This window comes from Pseudophryne corroboree, chromosome 2 (assembly GCF_028390025.1).
Source record: "Pseudophryne corroboree isolate aPseCor3 chromosome 2, aPseCor3.hap2, whole genome shotgun sequence".
Classification (NCBI taxonomy): domain Eukaryota; kingdom Metazoa; phylum Chordata; class Amphibia; order Anura; family Myobatrachidae; genus Pseudophryne; species Pseudophryne corroboree.
The window spans coordinates 957,990,122-958,001,622 of record NC_086445.1 but is presented as its reverse complement, the minus strand read 5'-3'; the positions used below and the strand labels follow the sequence as shown (position 1 = coordinate 958,001,622).

Sequence of the window (11,501 nt, the reverse complement as noted above, 5' to 3'; positions counted from 1 at the left end):
ACCACTGACGCCACTCTTTCACTTTGAACCGCATGCCTCTGTAGAACCACACAGTCCAGCAATGGGTCATGCTGGACTGTGTTGTTCCACAAATGTTAGCGTGTCAAAGTGCTGACCACTGACGCCACTCTTTCACTTTGAACCGCATGCCTCTGTAGAACCACACAGTCCAGCAATGGGTCATGCTGGGCTGTGTTGTTCCACAAATGTTAGCGTGTCAAAGTGCTGACCACTGACGCCACTCTTTCACTTTGAACCGCATGCCTCTGTAGAACCACACAGTCCAGCAATGGGTCATGCTGGGCTGTGTTGTTCCACAAATGTTAGCGTGTCAAAGTGCTGACCACTGACGCCACTCTTTCACTTTGAACCGCATGCCTCTGTAGAACCACACAGTCCAGCAATGGGTCATGCTGGACTGTGTTGTTCCACAAATTTTTAGTGAAAAGAAATGAACATGAGTTTAGTGTGTCTTTACTTTAATATACTTTTTTTTCTTTTCCCCACAGATATCTATATACACAAGAAAAGAATGTAAAGAAGAACAAACTACTTTTTTGTTTTAATTAACTTTCAAACTTTATTAAAAAAATTTCTTCAATAAACTTTTAAAAATAGAAGTTTCCTGTGGTTTTTATTAAAATTTGTAATGCATTTGAATTGTACGTAAGTAGATTGCCCAGGGAACATCAAGGGAACTGTCTCTTCATATCCACACCACTTAGGAAGGATACACCGGAAGACCTGTGGAAGAGAACAGTATGAGCTTCCAGATATGGGTGATAGTGTCACCCTGGGGCTGGAAAAAGAGGTACATACAACAGTCCACACAACACAAGCGGGTTGCAGCGGCCCAAATGCAACCCTCCTGCACTTGCATCACTACACATCCAAACATTCCCTAGCATTGCTGTTTCTGGGAATGTTTGGATGTGCAGTCTTGCAAATGCCGGAGGGCTGCACTTTGGACATGCCGGGGTGATTTTGGACAAGGGAGTTTTGGTCAATACATCTCACCTGAGGGGGGTTGTCTGCTACATGGCGGAGGGTCAGGTCCACTTCACCAGTAGGGTCACCCATGGAACATCAGGTGAAATGTCGTGTCTCCTCACATCCACGCCACTTGGGAAGATACATCGCAGGACCTGTGGAAGAGAAAAGTTTGAGCATCCAGATATGGGTGATAGTGTCACCCTGGGGCTGGAAAAAGAGGTACATACAACAGTCCACACAACACAAGCGGGTTGCAGCGGCCCAAATGCAACCCTCCTGCACTTGCATCACTACACATCCAAACATTCCCTAGCATTGCTGTTTCTGGGAATGTTTGGATGTGCAGTCTTGCAAATGCCGGAGGGCTGCACTTTGGACATGCCGGGGTGATTTTGGACAAGGGAGTTTTGGTCAATACATCTCACCTGAGGGGGGTTGTCTGCTACATGGCGGAGGGTCAGGTCCACTTCACCAGTAGGGTCACCCATGGAACATCAGGTGAAATGTCGTGTCTCCTCTAGAGATGAGCGGGTTCGGTTTCTCTGAATCCGAACCCGCCCGAACTTCATGGTTTTTTTCACGGGTCCGAGCAGACTCGGATCCTCCCGCCTTGCTCGGTTAACCCGAGCGCGCCCGAACGTCATCATGACGCTGTCGGATTCTCGCGAGACTCGGATTCTATATAAGGAGCCGCGCGTCGCCGCCATTTTCACACGTGCATTGAGATTGATAGGGAGAGGACGTGGCTGGCGTCCTCTCCATTTAGATTAGAAGAGAGAGAGAGAGAGAGAGATTGACCTGATTTACTGGAGCTTAGGAGTACTGTAGAAGTGTAGAGAGTGCAGAGTTTACTAGTGACTGACCACAGTGACCACCAGACAGTGCAGTTTTATTTAATATATCCGTTCTCTGCCTGAAAAAAACGATACACACAGTGACTCAGTCACATACCATATCTGTGTGCACTGCTCAGCCCAGTGTGCTGCATCATCTATGTATATATATCTGACTGTGCTCAGCTCACACAGCTTATAATTGTGGGGGAGACTGGGGAGCACTGCAGTGCCAGTTATAGGTTATAGCAGGAGCCAGGAGTACATATTATATTAAAATTAAACAGTGCACACTTTTGCTGCAGGAGTGCCACTGCCAGTGTGACTGACCAGTGACCTGACCACACTGACCACCAGTATAGTTAGTAGTATACTATATTGTGATTGCCTGAAAAAGTTAAACACTCGTCGTGTGACTTCACTTGTGTGGTGTTTTTTTTTTTATTCTATAAAAAACTCATTCTGCTGACAGACAGTGTCCAGCAGGTCCGTCATTATATAATATATATACCTGTCCGGCTGCAGTAGTGATATATATATATTTTTTATATCATTATTTATCATCCAGTCGCAGCAGACACAGTACGGTAGTTCACGGCTGTAGCTACCTCTGTGTCGGCACTCGGCAGTCCATCCATAATTGTATACCACCTACCCGTGGTTTTTTTTTCTTTCTTCTTTATACATACATACTACTACATCTCTTTATCAACCAGTCTATATTAGCAGCAGACACAGTACAGTACGGTAGTCCACGGCTGTAGCTACCTCTGTGTCGGCACTCGGCAGTCCGTCCATAATTGTATACCACCTACCCGTGGTTTTTTTTTCTTTCTTCTTTATACATACATACTACTACATCTCTTTATCAACCAGTCTATATTAGCAGCAGACACAGTACAGTACGGTAGTTCACGGCTGCAGCTACCTCTGTGTCGGCACTCGGCAATCCGTCCATAATTGTATACCACCTACCCGAGGTTTTTTTTTCTTTCTTCTTTATACATACATACTACTACATCTCTTTATCAACCAGTCTATATTAGCAGCAGACACAGTACAGTACGGTAGTTCACGGCTGTAGCTACCTCTGTGTCGGCACTCGGCAATCCGTCCATAATTGTATACCACCTACCCGTGGTTTTTTTTTCTTTCTTCTTTATACTTATACATACTACTACATCTCTTTATCAACCAGTCTATATTAGCAGCAGACACAGTACAGTACGGTAGTCCACGGCTGTAGCTACCTCTGTGTCGGCACTCGGCAGTCCGTCCATAATTGTATACCACCTACCCGTGGTTTTTTTTTCTTTCTTCTTTATACTTATACATACTACTACATCTCTTTATCAACCAGTCTATATTAGCAGCAGACACAGTACAGTACGGTAGTCCACGGCTGTAGCTACCTCTGTGTCGGCACTCGGCAGTCCGTCCATAATTGTATACCACCTACCCGTGGTTTTTTTTTCTTTCTTCTTTATACTTATACATACTACTACATCTCTTTATCAACCAGTCTATATTAGCAGCAGACACAGTACAGTACGGTAGTCCACGGCTGTAGCTACCTCTGTGTCGGCACTCGGCAGTCCGTCCATAATTGTATACCACCTACCCGTGTTTTTTTTTCTTTCTTCTTTATACTTATACATACTACTACATCTCTTTATCAACCAGTCTATATTAGCAGCAGACACAGTACAGTACGGTAGTCCACGGCTGTAGCTACCTCTGTGTCGGCACTCGGCAGTCCGTCCATAATTGTATACCACCTACCCGTGGTTTTTTTTTCTTTCTTCTTTATACTTATACATACTACTACATCTCTTTATCAACCAGTCTATATTAGCAGCAGACACAGTACAGTACGGTAGTTCACGGCTGTAGCTACCTCTGTGTCGGCACTCGGCAGTCCGTCCATAATTGTATACTAGTATCCATCCATCTCCATTGTTTACCTGAGGTGCCTTTTAGTTGTGCCTATTAAAATATGGAGAACAAAAATGTTGAGGTTCCAAAATTAGGGAAAGATCAAGATCCACTTCCACCTCGTGCTGAAGCTGCTGCCACTAGTCATGGCCGAGACGATGAAATGCCAGCAACGTCGTCTGCCAAGGCCGATGCCCAATGTCCTAGTACAGAGCATGTCAAATCCAAAACACCAAATATCAGTAAAAAAAGGACTCCAAAACCTAAAATAAAATTGTCGGAGGAGAAGCGTAAACTTGCCAATATGCCATTTACCACACGGAGTGGCAAGGAACGGCTGAGGCCCTGGCCTATGTTCATGGCTAGTGGTTCAGCTTCACATGAGGATGGAGGCACTCAGCCTCTCGCTAGAAAAATGAAAAGACTCAAGCTGGCAAAAGCAGTAGCACCGCAAAGAACTGTGCGTTCTTCGAAATCCCAAATCCACAAGGAGAGTCCAATTGTGTCGGTTGCGATGCCTGACCTTCCCAACACTGGACGTGAAGAGCATGCGCCTTCCACCATTTGCACGCCCCCTGCAAGTGCTGGAAGGAGCACCCGCAGTCCAGTTCCTGATAGTCAGATTGAAGATGTCAGTGTTGAAGTACACCAGGATGAGGAGGATATGGGTGTTGCTGGCGCTGGGGAGGAAATTGACCAGGAGGATTCTGATGGTGAGGTGGTTTGTTTAAGTCAGGCACCCGGGGAGACACCTGTTGTCCGTGGGAGGAATATGGCCGTTGACATGCCTGGTGAAAATACCAAAAAAATCAGCTCTTCGGTGTGGAGGTATTTCAACAGAAATGCGGACAACAGGTGTCAAGCCGTGTGTTCCCTTTGTCAAGCTGTAATAAGTAGGGGTAAGGACGTTAACCACCTCGGAACATCCTCCCTTATACGTCACCTGCAGCGCATTCATAATAAGTCAGTGACAAGTTCAAAAACTTTGGGTGACAGCGGAAGCAGTCCACTGACCAGTAAATCCCTTCCTCTTGTAACCAAGCTCACGCAAACCACCCCACCAACTCCCTCAGTGTCAATTTCCTCCTTCCCCAGGAATGCCAATAGTCCTGCAGGCCATGTCACTGGCAATTCTGACGAGTCCTCTCCTGCCTGGGATTCCTCCGATGCATCCTTGCGTGTAACGCCTACTGCTGCTGGCGCTGCTGTTGTTGCTGCTGGGAGTCGATGGTCATCCCAGAGGGGAAGTCGTAAGACCACTTTTACTACTTCCACCAAGCAATTGACTGTCCAACAGTCCTTTGCGAGGAAGATGAAATATCACAGCAGTCATCCTACTGCAAAGCGGATAACTGAGGCCTTGGCATCCTGGGTGGTGAGAAACGTGGTTCCGGTATCCATCATTACTGCAGAGCCAACTAGAGACTTGTTGGAGGTACTGTGTCCCCGGTACCAAATACCATCTAGGTTCCATTTCTCTAGGCAGGCGATACCGAAAATTTACCCAGACCTCAGAAAAAGAGTCACCAGTGTCCTAAAAAATGCAGCTGTACCCAATGTCCACTTAACCACGGACATGTGGACAAGTGGAGCAGGGCAGGGTCAGGACTATATGACTGTGACAGCCCACTGGGTAGATGTATGGACTCCCGCCGCAAGAACAGCAGCGGCGGCACCAGTAGCAGCATCTCGCAAACGCCAACTCTTTCCTAGGCAGGCTACGCTTTGTATCACCGCCTTCCAGAATACGCACACAGCTGAAAACCTCTTACGCTAACTGAGGAAGATCATCGCGGAATGGCTTACCCCAATTGGACTCTCCTGTGGATTTGTGGCATCGGACAACGCCAGCAATATTGTGTGTGCATTAAATATGGGCAAATTCCAGCACGTCCCATGTTTTGCACATACCTTGAATTTGGTGGTGCAGAATTATTTAAAAAACGACAGGGGCGTGCAAGAGATGCTGTCGGTGGCCAGAAGAATTGCGGGACACTTTCGGCGTACAGGCACCACGTACAGAAGACTGGAGCACCACCAAAAACTACTGAACCTGCCCTGCCATCATCTGAAGCAAGAAGTGGTAACGAGGTGGAATTCAACCCTCTATATGCTTCAGAGGTTGGAGGAGCAGCAAAAGGCCATTCAAGCCTATACAATTGAGCACGATATAGGAGGTGGAATGCACCTGTCTCAAGCGCAGTGGAGAATGATTTCAACGTTGTGCAAGGTTCTGCTGCCCTTTGAACTTGCCACACGTGAAGTCAGTTCAGACACTGCCAGCCTGAGTCAGGTCATTCCCCTCATCAGGCTTTTGCAGAAGAAGCTGGAGACATTGAAGGAGGAGCTAACACGGAGCGATTCCGCTAGGCATGTGGGACTTGTGGATGGAGCCCTTAATTCGCTTAACAAGGATTCACGGGTGGTCAATCTGTTGAAATCAGAGCACTACATTTTGGCCACCATGCTCGATCCTAGATTTAAAGCCTACCTTGGATCTCTCTTTCCGGCAGACACAAGTCTGCTGGGGTTGAAAGACCTGCTGGTGAGAAAATTGTCAAGTCAAGCGGAACGCGACCTGTCAACATCTCCTCCTTCACATTCTCCCGCAACTGGGGGTGCGAGGAAAAGGCTCAGAATTCCGAGCCCACCCGCTGGCGGTGATGCAGGGCAGTCTGGAGCGACTGCTGATGCTGACATCTGGTCCGGACTGGAGGACCTGACAACGATTACGGACATGTCGTCTACTGTCACTGCATATGATTCTCTCACCATTGAAAGAATGGTGGAGGATTATATGAGTGACCGCATCCAAGTAGGCACGTCACACAGTCCATACTTATACTGGCAGGAAAAAGAGGCAATTTGGAGGCCATTGCACAAACTGGCTTTATTCTACCTAAGTTGCCCTCCCACAAGTGTGTACTCCGAAAGAGTGTTTAGTGCCGCCGCTCACCTTGTCAGCAATCGGCGTACGAGGTTACATCCAGAAAATGTGGAGAAGATGATGTTCATTAAAATGAATTATAATCAATTCCTCCGCGGAGACATTGACCAGCAGCAATTGCCTCCACAAAGTACACAGGGAGCTGAGATGGTGGATTCCAGTGGGGACGAATTGATAATCTGTGAGGAGGGGGATGTACACGGTGATATATCGGAGGATGATGATGAGGTGGACATCTTGCCTCTGTAGAGCCAGTTTGTGCAAGGAGAGATTAATTGCTTCTTTTTTGGGGGGGGTCCAAACCAACCCGTCATATCAGTCACAGTCGTGTGGCAGACCCTGTCACTGAAATGATGGGTTGGTTAAAGTGTGCATGTCCTGTTTTGTTTATACAACATAAGGGTGGGTGGGAGGGCCCAAGGACAATTCCATCTTGCACCTCTTTTTTCTTTTCTTTTTCTTTGCGTCATGTGCTGTTTGGGGAGGGTTTTTTGGAAGGGACATCCTGCGTGACACTGCAGTGCCACTCCTAAATGGGCCCGGTGTTTGTGTCGGCCACTAGGGTCGCTTATCTTACTCACACAGTCAGCTACCTCATTGCGCCTCTTTTTTTCTTTGCGTCATGTGCTGTTTGGGGAGGGTTTTTTGGAAGGGACATCCTGCGTGACACTGCAGTGCCACTCCTAAATGGGCCCGGTGTTTGTGTCGGCCACTAGGGTCGCTTATCTTACTCACACAGTCAGCTACCTCATTGCGCCTCTTTTTTTCTTTGCGTCATGTGCTGTTTGGGGAGGGTTTTTTGGAAGGGCCATCCTGCGTGACACTGCAGTGCCACTCCTAGATGGGCCCGGTGTTTGTGTCGGCCACTAGGGTCGCTAATCTTACTCACACAGCTACCTCATTGCGCCTCTTTTTTTCTTTGCGTCATGTGCTGTTTGGGGAGGGTTTTTTGGAAGGGACATCCTACGTGACACTGCAGTGCCACTCCTAAATGGGCCCGGTGTTTGTGTCGGCCACTACGGTCGCTAATCTTACTCACACAGCTACCTCATTGCGCCTCTTTTTTTCTTTGCGTCATGTGCTGTTTGGGGAGGGTTTTTTGGAAGGGCCATCCTGCGTGACACTGCAGTGCCACTCCTAGATGGGCCCGGTGTTTGTGTCGGCCACTAGGGTCGCTAATCTTACTCACACAGCTACCTCATTGCGCCTCTTTTTTTCTTTGCGTCATGTGCTGTTTGGGGAGGGTTTTTTGGAAGGGACATCCTGCGTGACACTGCAGTGCCACTCCTAAATGGGCCCGGTGTTTGTGTCGGCCACTACGGTCGCTAATCTTACTCACACAGCTACCTCATTGCGCCTCTTTTTTTCTTTGCGTCATGTGCTGTTTGGGGAGGGTTTTTTGGAAGGGACATCCTGCGTGACACTGCAGTGCCACTCCTAAATGGGCCCGGTGTTTGTGTCGGCCACTAGGGTCGCTTATCTTACTCACACAGTCAGCTACCTCATTGCGCCTCTTTTTTTCTTTGCGTCATGTGCTGTTTGGGGAGTGTTTTTTGGAAGGGCCATCCTGCGTGACACTGCAGTGCCACTCCTAGATGGGCCCGGTGTTTGTGTCGACCACTAGGGTCGCTAATCTTACTCACACAGCTACCTCATTGCGCCTCTTTTTTTCTTTGCGTCATGTGCTGTTTGGGGAGGATTTTTTGGAAGGGACATCCTGCGTGACACTGCAGTGCCACTCCTAAATGGGCCCGGTGTTTGTGTCGGCCACTACGGTCGCTAATCTTACTCACACAGCTACCTCATTGCGCCTCTTTTTTTCTTTGCGTCATGTGCTGTTTGGGGAGGGTTTTTTGGAAGGGACATCCTGCGTGACACTGCAGTGCCACTCCTAGATGGGCCAGGTGTTTGTGTCGGCCACTAGGGTCGCTTAGCTTAGTCATCCAGCGACCTTGGTGCAAATTTTAGGACTAAAAATAATATTGTGAGGTGTGAGGTATTCAGAATAGACTGAAAATGAGTGGAAATTATGGTTTTTGAGGTTAATAATAATATGGGATCAAAATGACCCCCAAATTCTATGATTTAAGCTGTTTTTTAGTGTTTTTTAAAAAAAACACCCGAATCCAAAACACACCCGAATCCGACAAAAAAAATTCGGTGAGGTTTTGCCAAAACGCGGTCGAACCCAAAACACGGCCGCGGAACCGAACCCAAAACCAAAACACAAAACCCGAAAAATTTCAGGCGCTCATCACTAGTCTCCTCACATCCACGCCACTTGGGAAGATACATCGCAGGACCTGTGGAAGAGAAAAGTTTGAGCATCCAGATATGGGTGATAGTGTCACCCTGGGGCTGGAAAAAGAGGTACATACAACAGTCCACACAACACAAGCGGGTTGCAGCGGCCCAAATGCAACCCTCCTGCACTTGCATCACTACACATCCAAACATTCCCTAGCATTGCTGTTTCTGGGAATGTTTGGATGTGCAGTCTTGCAAATGCCGGAGGGCTGCACTTTGGACATGCCGGGGTGATTTTGGACAAGGGAGTTTTGGTCAATACATCTCACCTGAGGGGGGTTGTCTGCTACATTGCGGAGGGTCAGGTCCACTTCACCAGTAGGGTCACCCATGGAACATCAGGTGAAATGTCGTGTCTCCTCACATCCACGCCACTTGGGAAGATACATCGCAGGACCTGTGGAAGAGAAAAGTTTGAGCATCCAGATATGGGTGATAGTGTCACCCTGGGGCTGGAAAAAGAGGTACATACAACAGTCCACACAACACAAGCGGGTTGCAGCGGCCCAAATGCAACCCTCCTGCACTTGCATCACTACACATCCAAACATTCCCTAGCATTGCTGTTTCTGGGAATGTTTGGATGTGCAGTCTTGCAAATGCCGGAGGGCTGCACTTTGGACATGCCGGGGTGATTTTGGACAAGGGAGTTTTGGTCAATACATCTCACCTGAGGGGGGTTGTCTGCTACATGGCGGAGGGTCAGGTCCACATCACCAGTAGGGTCACCCATGGAACATCAGGTGAAATGTCGTGTCTCCTCACATCCACGCCACTTGGGAAGATACATCGCAGGACCTGTGGAAGAGAAAAGTTTGAGCATCCAGATATGGGTGATAGTGTCACCCTGGGGCTGGAAAAAGAGGTACATACAACAGTCCACACAACACAAGCGGGTTGCAGCGGCCCAAATGCAACCCTCCTGCACTTGCATCACTACACATCCAAACATTCCCTAGCATTGCTGTTTCAGGGAATGTTTGGATGTGCAGTCTTGCAAATGCCGGAGGGCTGCACTTTGGACATGCCGGGGTGATTTTGGACAAGGGAGTTTTGGTTAATACATCTCACCTGAGGGGGGTTGTCTGCTACATGGCGGAGGGTCAGGTCCACATCACCAGTAGGTTCACCCATGGTAGAGTTGGATAAAAGGATCAAATATTTGCGGGAACCCAACAACAGGATAAAACGGGGTAACGAACTGTACAAACATGGCCTGGGGATATACATCAACAGGATGTAAAACTCTGAAATACATAAATGAAGAGGTTTTTTTAAAAATATTCCAATGTCAGTTTACACGATAATACAAATGTCAGTATACTCACAGGCAACTGCAAAATAATTTTGGATCAATGTCCGCCGGGAATCCTCTCCTTCGTCCATACCCACCGGTAGAGCAGAAGACCGGTTCCCGCGTCGGAAAGCACTGCGACGAAGAGTCACCGGCAAACGGTTTGCGACACATATGTTGTGTAAAATACAACATGCATTTACCATGCCGCAAACCTTCGACGGTGAGTACAAAAGAGCACCGCCGGAAGTGTCTAAACATCGAAACCGGCTTTTAAGTACACCGAAGGCACGCTCAATTACTCCCCTCGATGCAATGTGTGTCTCTTGGTAACGTTTTTCTGCTCTACCAACAGGATTAGACAATGGGGTCAACAGCCACGGTTTGTTTGGATAACACGCATCGCCTATAGAAAATATAAAAAAAATGTTAGGTACTTGTAAAAAATAATAAAAAAAATAATAATAAAAAAATAAAAAAATGAAAATACATACCTAACAGCCAGCCACCAGGCATGTTTCCTGTTTCAAACTTGTCAAACAGCGATGACTGGCTTAGGATGAAGGAGTCGTGAGATGATCCAGGAAATCCCACAAAAATGTTCAAAAATCTCATGTTTACATCACAGACCGCCTGCACGTTCAGGGAATGGAACTGTTTTCGGTTCCGAAAACATTCCTCTGAATTCCGTGGCGGTCTGATCTGCACGTGGCTACAGTCAATCGCGCCCAGCACATTGGGAAATTTGTATTTGTTGAAAAAGCCTAATTTGATCTCACGACATTCGCTGTCCGTCTCTGGAAATGTGATGTACTGGATCGTCAATTTGCGGAAAGCCCTAATGACCTGGGTTATACAGCGCGACAGTGTCGACTGTGAAAAACCGCATGTTTGAGACAGTGTAGGCTGGAATGTGCCTGACGCCAAAAAATGTAACGTCCCCAGCAGTTTCTGAAAACCGCTGATTGCACGATTTGTCCGTGCCCGAGGTTCCAAGTCGGCCTCCAACAGAGCGTACAGCGAATATATGTCGCGAGTCAATAAGCGATAATTTTGTATCACCTCGAACTCGCTGAGATCCTCCAGTTCACGCCTAGTGCGATACTGGCGTGGACGTGGAAATGAAACCCGCAATACTGGCTCACCCAATGCAGACATTTGCTGACCTGGATCCTGATGTTCATCAGCACTT

The 11,501-nt window shown here is 47.6% G+C and overlaps 2 long non-coding RNA genes across 2 annotated transcripts; both read right to left on the bottom strand.

Moving 5' to 3' along the window:
* Positions 1-600: 600 nt before the first annotated feature.
* LOC134987155 (uncharacterized) lies at positions 601-1,506 on the bottom strand. Its single transcript, XR_010192884.1, has 3 exons — positions 1,419-1,506; positions 1,018-1,145; positions 601-744 (listed from the first exon to the last, which is right to left on the bottom strand). It is a non-coding gene; the product is annotated as an uncharacterized LOC134987155 (long non-coding RNA).
* A 7,782-nt stretch (positions 1,507-9,288) lies between these two features.
* On the bottom strand, positions 9,289-10,709 carry LOC134987144 (uncharacterized). The gene is made up of 4 exons (XR_010192873.1): positions 10,344-10,709; positions 10,087-10,262; positions 9,686-9,813; positions 9,289-9,412 (listed from the first exon to the last, which is right to left on the bottom strand). It is a non-coding gene; the product is annotated as an uncharacterized LOC134987144 (long non-coding RNA).
* Positions 10,710-11,501: the final 792 nt, after the last annotated feature.